Source organism: Sturnira hondurensis, unplaced genomic scaffold (genome assembly GCF_014824575.4).
Source record: "Sturnira hondurensis isolate 20B ecotype Veracruz unplaced genomic scaffold, ASM1482457v3 Scaffold0004136, whole genome shotgun sequence".
In the NCBI taxonomy this organism is placed as follows: Eukaryota; Metazoa; Chordata; class Mammalia; order Chiroptera; family Phyllostomidae; genus Sturnira; species Sturnira hondurensis.
Window position 1 is genome coordinate 35,281,441 of NW_028076767.1, and position 15,908 is coordinate 35,297,348.

General features: G+C 38.2%; 1 protein-coding gene across 1 annotated transcript in view; it reads left to right on the forward strand.

Moving 5' to 3' along the window:
* Positions 1-15,908, forward strand: part of CERKL (CERK like autophagy regulator) — a 104,005-nt gene that overhangs the window by 54,608 nt on the left and 33,489 nt on the right. The gene's annotated exons all lie outside the window — the stretch shown is intronic.

Consider the following 15,908-nt stretch of genomic DNA (forward strand, 5'->3'; position numbering starts at 1 on the left):
ATATTTTAACCTGTCATGCCTGTTTGGGTTCAGCTCCAGGCACACAGAGACTTCGTGATGTTTCCTAGGCACCGAAGTGTATGTTCACTGGCCAACAGACTTTGAACTGTAAGATTGTCCATGTAATTTTATTCTTTTCAGTATGTCACTTATTAAATATATATTTAAATGTATTTTCCTTTCTACAATTTTATAAGATATTGCATATCAATCAACTTACAAATAGAAATTTAGTTTATCAAATGAAAGATTGAAATTGAGTTAAAAATGAGTTTACTTTGAAGTTTTCTTTCTTTTCCTTGAACTTCCTCACTGGACATTCAGAGGAAAACAGTGAAATTAAACTTATTTAATTATTTAATTTAAACTTATTAAACTTAAATCATTATTAATCATAATGATTAATAGCGCTGTTTAGCTCTTCAAAGGACATTAATGTATTAAGAAGAAAATCTTTTCAAAACCAAATCTCCAATTTCATCGAATTTGTAAATGAAAATGTATCATTGTCATGAAAAATTTGCTTAACAAAGAATAGAAAAATTATCTTAAACTTACGGAGTTTTATATTTTGAGATATTTCCATTCTAGCAGTCAGCAGTGTGAAAAATCACCATGAGTAAGAGTCTGCAAACATAACGAACTGAGCAGTAGATCTCTTAGAACTTCATGCAATAGAACAAGCAGAGAATATGAAATAAGTGTATTTAAATGATCAAACAAAAAGAGAAATAAAAAACATCAGAGTAGAGAGAAATAAAAACAGATAGCATTTGTGCTGTGACATATGCGTGTGTGAATTTTGTTTTTAAAAATTCATCCTTCTCAGGACTTGCTGTTCTTGAGTCTGAAAGTTCAGAGGTTGTGGTTAAACAGGTCTGGATGGCCGGAGGCCTGAGTTTCCCTGAGAAGTCCCTTCAGTGTTTCTAAGGTGTTGCCTGGGCCAGAACCCCAGACGTCAAAGATTTGAACAACACAGGTTTGATTTAATGAACATACATAAAATTCTGCACTCCACACTTACCAAAGCTACCTTTGCTGGGGTTAATTACAGGTGGCAGGTCAGTATATGTTCTTATTATGTTAAATATTCTTAAATGTTATCCACACCTATCCCTGAGTCTTGTAATGTCTTCACTTCTTCCTTGGGACTGCTTCACAAAAGCCTGTCAAAAACTGACAAAAATGCCGAGGGTTTCTCTTTTCGCTTTGTAAGTTTCTTATTAACATCAGCTCTAACTTGTACCCATTACTCTTTTAGCTAAAGGCAAGGTAGGATCATCCCTTTACAAACTATTAATGCTGTTTATACTTGGGATGAGTGACTGAAGACCACTTTCCCAAGTGGTTCTCACAGGTTTCTACAGCATTTTGATCCTAAGGGAGGAATTTGTTTTTGCATGTAATTCATTATAATTACATTTAAAAACAAGTAATTGGTGACTGAAGACAATTATATTTCTGCTTCAGTCATTGAGAGTATCTAGAGAATAGGATTTAGTTGATTCTCAAGTTTTGTCTGGTATATTTCAAATTCTTTTGCTAAATAAAACTCCTTTGACTTGTGTTTTGTGTAACTAAATTTCTTCCCTGGAGAAAAAAAATGAGGTGTGCTTTGTCATATCTTATGTGATTATATTTAAAAGGCTAAATGAGGATGTCTCTAAATATATCCAGTAAAATGTCGAATTGTTTTTATGATATTAAACAAAGTAGCTAACGTTTTTTCCTTTACTGAATTACAGAGAAGTCATTGTTTTAAAAATTGAAGTCTTAATAGCTGACATTTATTAACCATTTACTATGAGCCACTTTTGTAAGCAATTTTTATAAATTAGCTCATTAAATCTCATAATATTGGCATTAAGAACTATGAATACATTCTCATAAAAAGAATATGTGTTTTGCTGGGTTTGAAGAATTAAGATAATGCAGGACTTAGCAAATAGTGGAATTAACTAAATTATTATTATTGTTATTATTCTCATTATCATCTCCTAGTTTATATATAAGAAAATGAAGGCTTCAAATAGGCTAATCTGAGGTTAAACAACTAGTATGTGGTAGAGGAGCCCTGAATGCGTGTATCTGTAGGTGTTGGAATCTGCAGCAGGAGCCCTTAATCCATGTTCCCTTGTCCACCAGGTCAGTGGTGGCCTCTACGGTCCTTAAATGTATTTCCTTTACCGTTTTGACTCTATCCCAGAAAAAGAACTTCAAACATTTTTTTAAATCCTTGCCTAAGGACATTTTTTCCCATTACTTAGAGAGAGAGGAAGGAGGGGGAAGAGAGAGAAAGAGAAGCATCTATGTGAGAGAGGAACATTGATTGGCTGCCTTCTCTTAAATCCCTGGACCAGGAGTTGAACCAGCAACCTAGGTATGTGCTCCGAGCAGATATTGAACCTGCAACATGTTGGTAGGTCTATGAAACCACAGTCCAAACAAACTGAGCCACACCAGCCAGGACTCAAACACTTTTCTTGTTGGAGAAGAGCTGCATCATCTTGTTTGAAGAGTATTCTTCTCTTGTGTTTGTTTTCCAACGTTATGGTTCAGAACTCCAGTGTCTTTGAGTTCTGAAGTTCACCCTCAACATTAGGGTAAGTGTGCATTAGTAGCACAGTGCATTTCTCAATCCTGAGAAAAAATTCTCATCATAACTCTCACTATTATTAATTAAGACTTCACAAGTGTCTTAAAATAAATTGGGCGTGTGCTACAAAAAGATTGCAGATGTAATCTTTTTTATTAGGTGAGGATTTTAAAAACATGTATTAAGCTCTGGCTGGTGTAGCTCAGTGGATTGAGCACGGGCCTACGAACCACACAATCGCAGTTCGGTTCCCAGTCAGGGCACATGCCTGGGTTGCAGGCCAGTTCCCAGCAGGGGACTCACAAGAGGCAACCATACATTGATATTTCTCTCCTATCTCCTTCCCTTCCCCCCTAAAGATAAATAAATAAAAAATTTTTTTAAAAAGTATTAAAACGCTGGTTTGTTACTGATTTCCAGGCTTTCTCTTTAACAGAAGAATTTCACAAAACACAAATGCTTTCAGCCTACAAGAAAGATTTAAAAATTGGATCAGTCCTAAAATGAGTGTATAATGGATTCTCATTTAACAACTTTTCATAGGAAAGGAATGAAGTAAAAAGCAATAAAGCAGCATCCTCACAGTTTGTGTAAGTAGGAAATACATAATATTTCATCTTGAGTGACAAGTTATTATTAAGCCCCCGACATTCATTAGACTACCATTAATAGCAGTGAAATTGTGTCAAACTTAGATATATGTGACTCAAGAAATTTTATTATAATATTGTGTGAATATATTTATTGCTGTTTGAGTGGGCAGGTGGATGTTTGCAATGACTACATACTGTAGCATTGTGATATTTTGAAATCAACTATATTTTCTCCTTATTTATCAGCATTCAAGAAAAACTATTGAATTTTTACATTTTTATTTTTTGGAAAGCTACCTTAAATGGAAAATTATGTATTTCGAAAAAGTACGTGTTCTGTTTCTAGTAGTCAGACACTGTGTTGTCTTCACAGTGAAAAGAGAAAGAAGGGCCCCGGGGAAGCCTGCTCTCATGGCCGAGGTCCTGGGCTCTCTGCAGGCTGTACTCATGTATTTGTGCCAGACTGCTCTCTCCTACCTCAGTGCCTTCCCACTTGCTAAGAGGCAAAGCTATGAGCCTCCATCTGTTGAGAGCACTCCTCGTCTCTTGTTTGCCCACTGAAGTCCAGTTTGCAGTGCAAGGCTGGGTGTAACCAGCAGATACCCTGCAAAGCTGACCCATGCAGCAAGAGCAGACACTCCCTCTTTTCCGGTAGGTAGCACTTCTCATACCTCTTAGAACGTGTAATCACTCACATTCTAATTTTTGGCTTAATGAGTGTGGCCTTATTAGACTGGAAGCTCATTTGGGTTCAGTGGTATTTTTTTTTGAAGCATGGGTTTCACATACAGTAAGTAGTCCTTAAATGTTGTTGTTATTTTATGTGTGTCACTTGCCACACTGTCTTCTAACTCAGTAAAGGTAGGAGAAGCAAACTCATATATCGCTTGTCTGGCATTAGGTACTGCCCTAGCTACTTTTCACGTGAACCAACTCATTTAAACTTTACCACAACACTGTGTGTCAAGACTTGAATCCTCACGGACAGCTAAGGAAACAGAACTGTGACACACTGATGGACTTGTCCTTGGTCGTGCAGCTACAAAGTGGTGGAAGGAGCTTGACAGCTTTTCTAACTCAAAAATCTACCTGTTTTTCACTGTACTACACTGTCTTCTCAATAGAAACACTAGAAACCTTAATGTATTTTTTCAAATAATTTTATTTATTTGATTATTTGTTTTTTATTTTTTTATTTTATCTAATTCTTGTTCAAGTACAGTTTTCTGTCTTACATTCCCAGCCCTGCCCCCCGCCAGTGCTCCCCACCTCCCGCCCATTTCCACCCCCCACCTTAGTTATTGTCCATGTGTCCTTTATACTTAATGTATTTTTTTAGAAGAGTAGTATTGGTTTCTTGAAAGACAGAGTTTAACTGACTATGTTTTATTTTTGGAACTAAATATATTATCAAGTCTATTTTTTTTAACAAATGTTTGAGACCAGGTGTCTCTGTCTTGCTATGGAATTGTGCTGAACAGAGATGGCTATGCATCAATTGTTTTAAGCAAGGGGATTCATCAGTAAAACACTTTAGTTGTATTGTAGCAGTACCTGCATTCAAGTCTGTTTTTTAATAAAAGTCTGGGCAGCACTGGAAAGGATGTCCTCAGTGAGCGACACAGCTTTGAAGAATTTCTGGAACATGAGAAGCTGTTCAAATTGGTTAGTTGGGAAAGACAGCTAGTGCTGAAACCTCAGTGTGGACGAAGGAGAGGTTCCCTCAGAAATCTAAGCGGGCAGGGCTTGCCTGTCCCCGGAGTTTGGAGCAGTAAGGCTGGAAGGCTGAGAGCAGCTGGACAGGATGCATGCTCAGTTTGTACCAGAGGTTCTCTTTCCGAAAGGAAAGTGGAATTCTTTAGACACTCTGCATCCCCCTATCAAAGATGAAGATTTCCATTTTGTAAACATAGAGACTTTCTAGTTCAAGCTCCACAAATTGTTTTTGAAACTTTTTAAACTGATCACCCCAGATACTAATCAACCTGTCAGAAATACAGTGATTTAGCTTTGACCGACCCAGGTGGGTGGAAAGGATGAGCACCCCAGGGTAGCACATCCTAGGGTCCTCTAAAAAAATAATAAATGTGACATGTTATATTTTTTATATTTAAGGTATATATTATGCTACTTTGATATATTTATATATTGTATTATGGTTGCCATTGAGGCAATCTCTATCACATGATATCATTGCAATACAATAGTGTTGTCTATATTAATTATATTCTGTGCATTGGATCTCTGTGGCTTGTTTACTGCTCTTCTATCACTCATATGCACCCATGTCCCGTCCCCTGGTAGCCAGCATTTTACTGGGGTTTTTTCTTTACAGGTTTGACTATTTTACAGTCCATGTATAAATGATATCATACCATACTTGTCTTTCTCATCCTGACTTACCTCACTTAGCATAATGTCCTCAGGGTCCATCCATGTTGTCACAAATAGCAGGATATTCCCCTTTCTCATAGCTGAATAGTATTCCATTGTGCATATATACACATCTTTATCTTTTTTCTTTTTACTGGAAGGACGATTGATTCATTGTGGAGTTTGCAAATGCGGCATTGTGACCAATGGGATTTTCTCTTAGGTAATCTGGGTTTTGTTCCCAGCTTGGCCGCTTACGTGGCTGCCTGCCTGTCTTATCTTCTCTGAGCCTGTCGGTAAAGTGAAGTTGACAAAAACAATCTTGCTAGGTTATTGGGATACTGAAGTGTGTAATGTGTGTCAGACAGCAGGCACTTAATAAAAGTAACTCTTCTTACCACTCAGCTCTTCTAAGTTTTTTGTTGAACTTAAGAATTCACTGTCCCAAACCCGTTAGCCCATGAAATCAAGACTAGGTTTTAGTATGATCTTTTCAAAGAGGAGGATAAGGGGGACTGTCAATTCTCTAGTAAAATACACGCACATATTTATGTAAATGGAATTCATCATTATCATGATCATCATTATGATTTCTGGCTGTGCCGGGAAGTATACTGTTTCGTATTATACCAAACAACATTTTCACAACATCCCTAAGACAGGTAGTGCTATCGTTACCATTTTTATATGGAGAAAGAGGGGTAGAGAATTTGTACAAGGTCACATGACTGTGAAGTTATGGAGCTGGGATTCGAGCAACAAGCTGGCTACACTGCCCACATTCTTCGTCCACCACACTCTCCTGACACACTGCTGTGGACTCCACCATCTGTAATGTTGCTTCAAGGAGAATCTGTTCTTAACTTGGTAGAGTCTATTAGCCGCTATCTTTGATTTATTACTCAGATCCTGCTCTTATAATTGCTTTCCTGGCTGTGTATGTAATTGGGTATTAAATATATAAAAACTCAAAATGTGATAGATGCCAACAAAATAATTACTCATAGTTAATACATATGTAGTCTTTTTAATATGTTTGAGGGCTGGTTGGGCCTGAAATGTCATTTAATATTTGATATTAATTATGAAATATATTAATATTTCATATTAATATCATTAATGTAATGCAATTGCTAACATTTTCTTGTTAACTAGCAATATATAAGTAATAATTGAAACTGATCAGGAATTTTTAGGTCTGTCAGACTTGGAAGATGAGAGAAGAAGGAAAGTGTTTTTGTTGTGAAATCAGTCAAATCAAGTGGGGGTGGAGAGAGAGGAGAGCACGTGCTTCAATTTCCTGCCTTGGTGTATGTGAGTTCCTGGAACTGAAATAAAGGAGCAGCTTTAAAGATAAAGACAAGCCATTTCCCTTTATACAAATTGAGTTTTCTTTGAGATGTAGAGGTGAAGACACTTGGAGGAACCCGGAACCCCTTAGAGCTGGTTCCTATGTTCTTTCAACCTGCTGCCATCAATTTGGGGAGCATTTCTGCAGTTTTTGCACCACAGGATATTCCAGGCTTATCTTCTACCTTCCCTGCCTGGCCATGGAATGAGCCATTTTTCTGAGTAGTTTTGCCTCCTTTTAGTGGGGAACAGTATTGGGAAACCAAAATTTGAATGCTAGGTGCATGCATAGCTCTTAGGTTGTGATAACTTTTAGGTTCTTGCAACAGGCAGGGCTAGAAAATACTGGATTTTTATATTTGATAACTCTAATTCCAGTCCAGTCCTGTAGGATTCTTTCTTGTTTCTCCTTTTCCCATGCTTGTGTCTCTCTTCTCCCATAGTAAGAACTCTGCCTCCCAATAACGTTTGTCTATTTGCTCAGTCATATAATATACAAAAAATGGCTCAGAATAGCAGCAACCATGCTTCTATCAAAAATAAACCTACTAAAATAAGTTCAAGATTTGGTGGTGGTTCTTTTTTGGCACCCTAGACTGAAAGCATGTATTTCAAATGTAAATCAACTTAGGGAGAACTGACATCTTGGACCAGAACACATGTGGCAAAACCTTTCACGCAGTTGCTATAGTCTTCCAAAACAGAAATCCCGAAGCAATGTCATTTTGATAGAGAATATCCCCCAGAATTATTTCTCAGCTTTCTTATACAGAACTATTAGGCTTTTAGAAACATAATATCATTACCATGTGTAACACAGGGTTCATTTTGATACATATCCGGTTCCTGAACCTTTTTTGAAGCCTCTCTGTGTACTTCCTTGTAAAAGGAAGAACCCCCACCTTCCATATCTGATCACCCTCAGTATCTGCTCAGCTTCCTTATCCTCCACCGTCCCGCTGGAGATATCTGCTCTCTCCGGTCTGTTAGGCAGTTTTAGTCAAATCCCCCTTATCTCTGATTCTTTGTAATTTTCCATTCACTGACCACCCCCCCGCCCCACTCTGCTATAAATTCTCAGTTGCCCATTTTTATTCCGAAATGAACCCAGCTCTATACTGAGGTCTCTTTCCTTCTATTATAAATGCTGTAAATAAAATCTGTTTTTACCATTTTATCGACTGTTCAGCTCAGGTTTTTCTTTGGCAACATATATTATACAGTCCATGAATTTTTTCAAGAATCTTCATTTTTGCAGTGGAACATATGTTCCTGGAATACTAAAAACTGTGACTTTTCAGTATATTTTGAGGCCCTGCAGATAAGTAAAAACCTTAAAAGATACACACATATGTAATCCAGAGAAATATTATGAAAAAGCTTTCTAACTGATAAAGATCACTGAATTAAAAAGTGTTCGTGAAATTATTCCCAAACATTTTATAGTTAATTTCATTGTTTCTGAAGGATTTAATGTACAATTATCAAATTGGATTTTTAAAAATCTAATGCTATTTAAATGCTAATTAATTATTTCAGCTAATTCTGTGGTCTACTTCTAAGAGCAGAAAAAAAAAAACCCCACAACTTTCTCTAAAGCCAGTAACATGTGTTTTGTTCTACTCTGAATTTTTAATTGGAGAAAATGGTTTAGTGAAATAGGTCTACTCTATAGCATCTTGCAAAGAAAAAATGAAATTCACTTTACCAGATTACAAAAATCTGGTAAAAATAAATGGATGATATATTTGGTTGAGTTTTCTTTTTTTGTTCTTTCTGCTTGTTTACTCTTGATCTATCTATAGTCTTGACACCTTTATTATTTAAATGCTGAAGTATCGAGGTGAGTAATACCAGCAGCAGGAGGTTTTTTCTATTAATTGCTGTTCAGTCTGTTTCAGCTGTTAGGAAGCTGTGTTTCATTGGTGGGCTGCGCGTGAATTTAGGAGTTACTGGGCTTGTTTGTTACTTTAAACCATATAGTGCAGAGTTATTTTCATCTGTATGTGCAGAGATGCACATCACTAAACCTTTGCTGATGGTAAAGTGAAATTGATGCATTTAATATAAAATATCTCCAGCTCTGAGCTCTGCTGGGAAGTTATCAGATCTTATGGGTGAAAGGCTAGGTTTTTACCATCACTGTTACACATTAACTGGGTATAGTTTAATATTAATAGCTCCTGAGGATTGTGGCAAAACTGACGTCTTTATTTCCCATGCTTGGGTTTATTCCTTGCCACAATTTGGTGGGTTTTCTGTATAAAGTGGTGGTGAGTGTACACAAGACTATGACAAGGTTCTGGGCTCTTAACACTGATGAGCACCAGGCCGTTTCCGTCGCGCTGCACTCGAAACAGCACAGATGTGAGTCTGGGAGTGGCGTCCCCGCAGCTCTCAGGAGCCTTTGTTTGGAGAACACCCTGATTAACCCCCACCCTTCATGGTTCATTGACTCACTGATAGATCAAGTTTAAACTAGTACATATTAGCACATTTGTTACTAACAGGCGAACAGTTGGCCATCCTGTTTTACATTGCTGGTGCATTGGGAACTGGCATGCTACAAGGTCTGTACTCTAGAGTACGAATTGAGAGGTTACCAAAGGACTGAGGACCAAGTCAGTTGCATGTTGATGTTGAATCCTACCTATATTTTAATCTTCGCTGATCTATTTGGGGAATGTTTGTGCTATTGTCAAATTAAGAATAAGTAATAATTATCACTTTGAAATTCGTTTTGTCAAGGAGTTCAGGGATCTCTGTGTCTCAATACAGCTTTCATATTAAACAGTTTGTCATCACGGAATAAAAGAAGGGCAAGGTCATGACTGCCTGATGCTTTCAGTTTGTCATATTGAGAAATATTTTTCATAGAGTTTTCTGTACCTTTTGATTTTATATAAATCTTTATAGTATACTGTATTCCTGCATTACATGGAAATATTTAGTGTTTGGGCACAAGGGCCAGGATGCACATGTCTATTTTCTCATGAACAGAACTAATCTTTTTATTAATAAATACACAAAGAAATAAGTTTTCTTTAAATTCAAAGAATTCTCTCCTCTTTAATACCTTCCTAACCTAGTTTTCAAAGTCTCCAAATGCTTTTCTCTTGTTATATTATAGTTCTTTTCATGGTGGGTAGGTTGATCTAACCATTTGACAGTCTCAGATGGGGAATTTTGTCTCAGCAGCATCTTCACTCAACTGTACCATGCCCTTGGCTACAGGCTTTTTGCCTTTTCCTTCTCTTGTGAAATGAGGAAGCACCGAGTGCCCTGATGAGGCTGAGGGATGGCACTGAGTCTAAGCCTAGGATAAGACAATTGAGGTTACTTTTCAAAAGCAATCAGTGCCATGTAGACTAAAGTCAGTTTATTCTAGTCACATTCTGATTTTTCTTATAACTAATAGTGTGTTTGTGGAAGGCAACCTGATTTATTTTAGATTCTGAGCACAAAGATCAGTATTTACTTTCATTGCTGCTATAAAATTTACTTTAGAAAAGATTTCACCAGCTCTAAAATATAATTCTGCTGTTGGCTTAAAATTTGTAGCGATGGGGAGTATGAGATAGAGATTTAATTTTTATTTTTAAAAGCTTCACTTGGCAGCAATGAGGTTGTTAGCTTTCATATGCTTAATGTTTCTTTCAAAGGATTTAAATGCTTATTGCAAAAACCATGTATTTTTATAAATCTTTGGTTCTTTGTGAAGTATTGGCCTTAGCCCTCTAGCTTTATTTTAGGAATTAATATAAGTGTTTTCATTTCCGGACTTCTTATACATCACAGCAATTTAAAAAGGAAAGCTTTTTGCTTAAATGATTGTTTGCAGGATTGACATTTTGTTTTTTAACACAATTGTAATTGCAGTTTATAATTTATTTTTTTAACTTTTAGTTTATTTTAAAAGAACATTAATTCAATACATATTTTATACATATATGTATATATCTACAAGTGTCTATATGTACATATATATATAGGGGGTATCTATATATTCTATTCTACTATATTCTACTGTATGCCATTCAAACTATTCATACTACTTTATTCTATTCATACTATTCTACTGTATGCCACATACTATTCTAGGAACTAGTAAAATAGTAGAACCACACAGTCTTTGACCTCAGGTAGCTTAGATTCCAGTGGTAGCTGGGCATCTCAGTCTGTTTGGGCTAAAGTGACAAAGTACCATAGACTGGGTGGCTTATGAGGAATTTATTTCTCACAGTCCTAGCAGCTGGAAGTCTGAGCTTAAGGTGCCAGCTTGGCCAGGTTCTGGTGAGAGCCCTGTTCTTGCTGTGTCTCCACATGGCTGAAAGGGAGCTGGAGAGAGCTCTCTGGGGTCTCTTTTTTAAGGGCACTAACCCCATTCATAACAGCTCTCCTCTCATCACTTAATCACCTCCCAAAGGCCCTACCTCCTAATACCTCACATTGGGAATTAGGATGTCAACATAAAAATTCTGGGGGGACACAGGCATTTAGTCTATATGAAAAAGAAATGGAAAAAATGAAATATATTCCTATGATGTCATAGGATGGTAAGTACTACCAGGCAATGGGATGAAAGTATTTGCTATTACGTGGCAAGGATCAAGGGTGGATTTATTGGCTGTGAAGTTTTAGAAGAGAGTTGTAAGTAACAGGAAAATTTTGCCCTTTGTGACAGCATGGATGGTCCTGAAGAACATTATGCTGAGTGAAGTAAGCCAGTCAGAGAAAGACAAACACCATATGATTTTACTCATATGTGGAATCTAATGAACAAACTGAACTAATAATCAAAACCGAGACAGACTCAGAGAGAGCAGATGACAGCTGGGGGTGGGGAGGCGGGTGGTTAGTGGGTGGAGGGATTGAGTGAAAAGGAAAAAGGACTCACGGACACGGCAACAGTGTGGTGATTGATTGCTGGGGACAGGGGGACATAAAGGGGCTAAATGATAATGGAAAAAATACAATAAAGGTTACATTTTTAAAAAGAGAGCAAAAGAAACACATACAGATTTATAAAAAAGAAAAAGTAATGGGAAAATGGAGCCATATGGATATCTAAGAAACATGTGTTCCAAGCAGAGGGAACAGTAAATGCAAAAGGTAGAGCAAGAAAGCCCTGTACAGAGTCAGGTCAGCAGGGAGCAAAGTAATGGAAAACACGGTCACAGGAGTGACTGGGAGTAGAGCAGGAAGGGTCTTGCCAGCTTTGTATGGTTTTTGACTTTTATTCTGGGGAAAATGGAGGGGGCATTTGGGCATTTTAAGCGGAAGAGTGACATGATACAACCTGACTGCCAGGTGGAGAACAGACTGAATGGAAGAGAGGATGGAAGCAGGAAGCCGGTTAAGGGACGGCGGGTGTAATCCAAATGAGACAGTGACTTAGAGCCAGGTAGGAGCAGGGGCGGTGGTGTGAAGAGGTCAGATTTGGATTTGTTCTGAAGGCAGAACTGGCTAGGTTTATTGACTTAGTGGATATGGGCTATGTTGAGAGGAAAAGTCAAGGATGATAACAAGATATTTTTCAGTATATTATGAAAAAACATATGAAAATATTATAATGGGTACCTATATTTCTACCACCTAGATTCTACAGTTCTTAATGTTTTTCTGTATCTGCTTCAAACATCTTATTTTGTCATTGTGTTTTATAGTAAATTTTAGACATCATGACATTTCTCCCAGAAATAGTTCAGTATGTATGTTTAAAAAAACACTTTACAAATATTCAAATATCATTATGGATAATAGTTACTTATTATCACCTAATACCTGGCCCATTTTGAAATTATTCCCATGTTTTCCAAAATGCCTTTTATAGCTGATTTGTACCAATCAAGTGTCCAATCAAGGATTATTCCTTGAATCAAATGCATTTAAGCTAAACCATTCCATTCTTCATCTTTATTTTGACATTGACTTGTGAAAGAGACATTGGATTGTCAGGTGGACAGTCCTCCTAGGTGGTGGCTATTTTCTTGGTCTCCCAGAATCCATAGATTCCATACAACTGGTTCTAGAGACATTGTCAGTGTTCCGAGGTCTTCCTTTCAGCTCACTGCTATTCTGGGACCATTTTCTCAGTCTGTTGTCTCAAAAGTCCTTAGCATTGAAGCTCAACCCGTCAGACACCACCAGCTCCGCTACTTGTTCAGTCCTGTGCAAACTACTGTGTTCTTCTCCCAGTTCTGAAGACTTAGTTCCTATCTTATATCAGTCCTTTCAGCACTACTGCAGTCATAATTGTGTGTGTTTGGTAGAAGTTCTCTCAGTTTTTGATGTCTTCTTCTTCAATAACCTTGGACTGCACTTCACTTGACCCACCTCCTCCCATGATCATATTTCTTGATCCAGTGGTTCTCTAAGTGGGGGCCCCAGACCAATATTGTGCACATCACCTGGGAACTTGTTATAAAGGTGAACTCTCAGACTGCACCCCAGACTACTGAGTCCAAAACACTGGGACCGGGACCCAGAAATCTGCATTTAATAAGCCCTTAATTCTGATGAATGAGGAAGCTCATCAAATCTTGTTATGATTAGCTGTAACTCATTCTCAGTGTCAGTCATCTTACCCTCCATGCTCTCTGTCTTCCCAGCCCACTTACTCTCCTCTCCCAACTTCTGAAATCCCTCAGCCTCACTGAGACCACAATTTACAGACTCTACCCCTTTTTCACTAGTCCTCGCCCCTCTTATGGCCCCACTTCCCTTCATCCAGCCACACATTTGACTCCTCTTTGACTCTTCTTTCTCAAGCCAAATCCTAAAAGCAAACAATTCCTATCAGCTCTCCCTTTAAAATCTATCTGGAATCTAACTTTTTTAAAAAAAAATTGTCATGCCTGATTCAGAATCACATATTGCATTTAGTTGTCATCATTTTAACCTTCTCAAATCTGGAATAGGTGCTCTGCTTCCCTTTGTCTTTCATAGCTTCGGCATTTTTTTTGAAAGGAGTTTAAGGCAGTTTTATTTGAAGAATGCTCCTCAGTTTGTGTTTGTCTGAGTGTTTTATCATGTTAAGTCCACAGTATGCATTTTGGGGAGGCATACCGCAGAAATGGTACTGTGTTCTCGGGGCTGTGTGTTGCGTATCATCAGGCATATGTATCTGTGTGTACCATTAAGGGCGCTGTTAATTTTGGCCACTCAACCAAGGCGATGTCTATTAGCTTTCCTCCCTGTAAGTGGGGACATTTTTACCCTCTGTAATGAGAACAATAAAGAGGGACAGGGTTTAAGAATAAGTAGATATTTTGCTCCCCAACTGGCTGTCACTGATGGTTTTAGTATCCATTGCTGATTCTTGTCTGAATCATTGTTATTTTGGTGGTTGAAAACAATTATATTCTAACTCTGTAAGTTCTCCCATATTTATTAGTTGTCATACTACTATAAGACAGCATTTTCCCTTCTCTTCTTAGTATGATATATTACTGTCTTAATTCCATTTTGCATTGTCCAGGTTTGGCCAGTGGGAGTCTGGAGATGAGATAGTGGATATTTCATCAGAATGTTTTGTATATGTGTTATTAAAAATAGTTAATAGAGGCACATGGCGAAAAGTGGGAGTGAGTAGCCAGAGAGGTGAATTCTGTTGGTGATTGGGAAGGGCTTCAGTGAGAAAGTGGTATTTGAAGTGAGCTTGGAAAAAGTGGTAGAACTTTTAGAGAAATGGTGATAAGGTGGAGTGGAAAGGAAAAACCTTCTGAATAAAGGAAGGCCTGGAATACCTGGCATTTGGCAAATACGTGGGTCCAAGGCACGGCGCAGAAGCTGAAATGGAGTGAAACTGTTTTGCACTCACTTAACTGCGTGCATGTGCTGCGCGGGCTGCACTGCTTAGAATTCCCTGCCGTGTCCCACCCCTGCTCTTTTGCTAAGGGATAAAGACAAAGGGAAGCTGAGCACCTATTCCAGATTAAAGATGGTTAAAGTGATGACAACTAAATGCAATGTGTGATTCTGAATCAGATATGATGATTTTTTTAAAAAGTTAGATTCCAGTTATATTTTAAAGGGAGAGCTGATAGGAATTGGTTGCTTTTGGGATATGGCTTGAGAAAGACAACAGTCAAAGAAAGAGGGTGAGCTGTGAGGAAGGAGGGAATTTTAAGTAGTGAAAACAGTGTGAGCCAAGACCCACATCGAATAGTCCCATTCTCCAGGAAGCCTTTTCCAGGTCCTTAGTAGGAATTAACCGCCCTGCTCTCACATGCCCCTATGGCTGTGTGACTCTGTTAACAAGTCCATTCTGTCTTGTGCTGCTTCTATTGGTGGCTAGGTCTTCTTCCTTTAAAGCATGAATCATAATTGCTTTGCCTCTCCTCCCAGCATTCAGCACAAATGCTCAATAAGTGCTTCTCCACATGTGTGAGAGGAGGAGAGACGATGGGTAGGAGTTCGTATAGGGAGGATGCTGACTGTCATTTTGAGGATTTGGGCTTGCTCTGCAGGCAGTGGTGAGCTGTGGCACCTTTTGAACAACACAGGGCTGGTCCGAGCTGGGATGGAAAGAGGACACCACAGTTCCTGTGCTAGCGGCATGGGGAACACTAGCCAGAGGGTGACAGCCAGGAGGGGCCGGAGGAATGGAAGGAAGTAGTTACCGTGCCCTGAACCTGGGCACTCGTTTGAATGTTCGTGTTGAAAAAGAAGGAAGGAATTGCTCATGGCTTTGAGGCTTTGAGCCTGGGTGATTAGGAGACTGACAGAGGCCTCTTACCATAAAAGGGACCCCCAGGGGCAATTACAGAGCAGGTAAGGAGTTCAGTAAGATTTTGTTACTTCCTCATCCCAACTCTCCCCGAATTCAAAACGGTATGCACTATTGAAAGATTTAATTATGTCAAATAAGATGGGAAATGAAAATTTTTCTGTACTTGAAGTGCTGACTTTTGGTGTAGTGAACATTTTTCATTTGACTTTAGTAATAGCTTTATTAAAAATGGACATTAGTAACTGCTTTTTTAACCTCGACT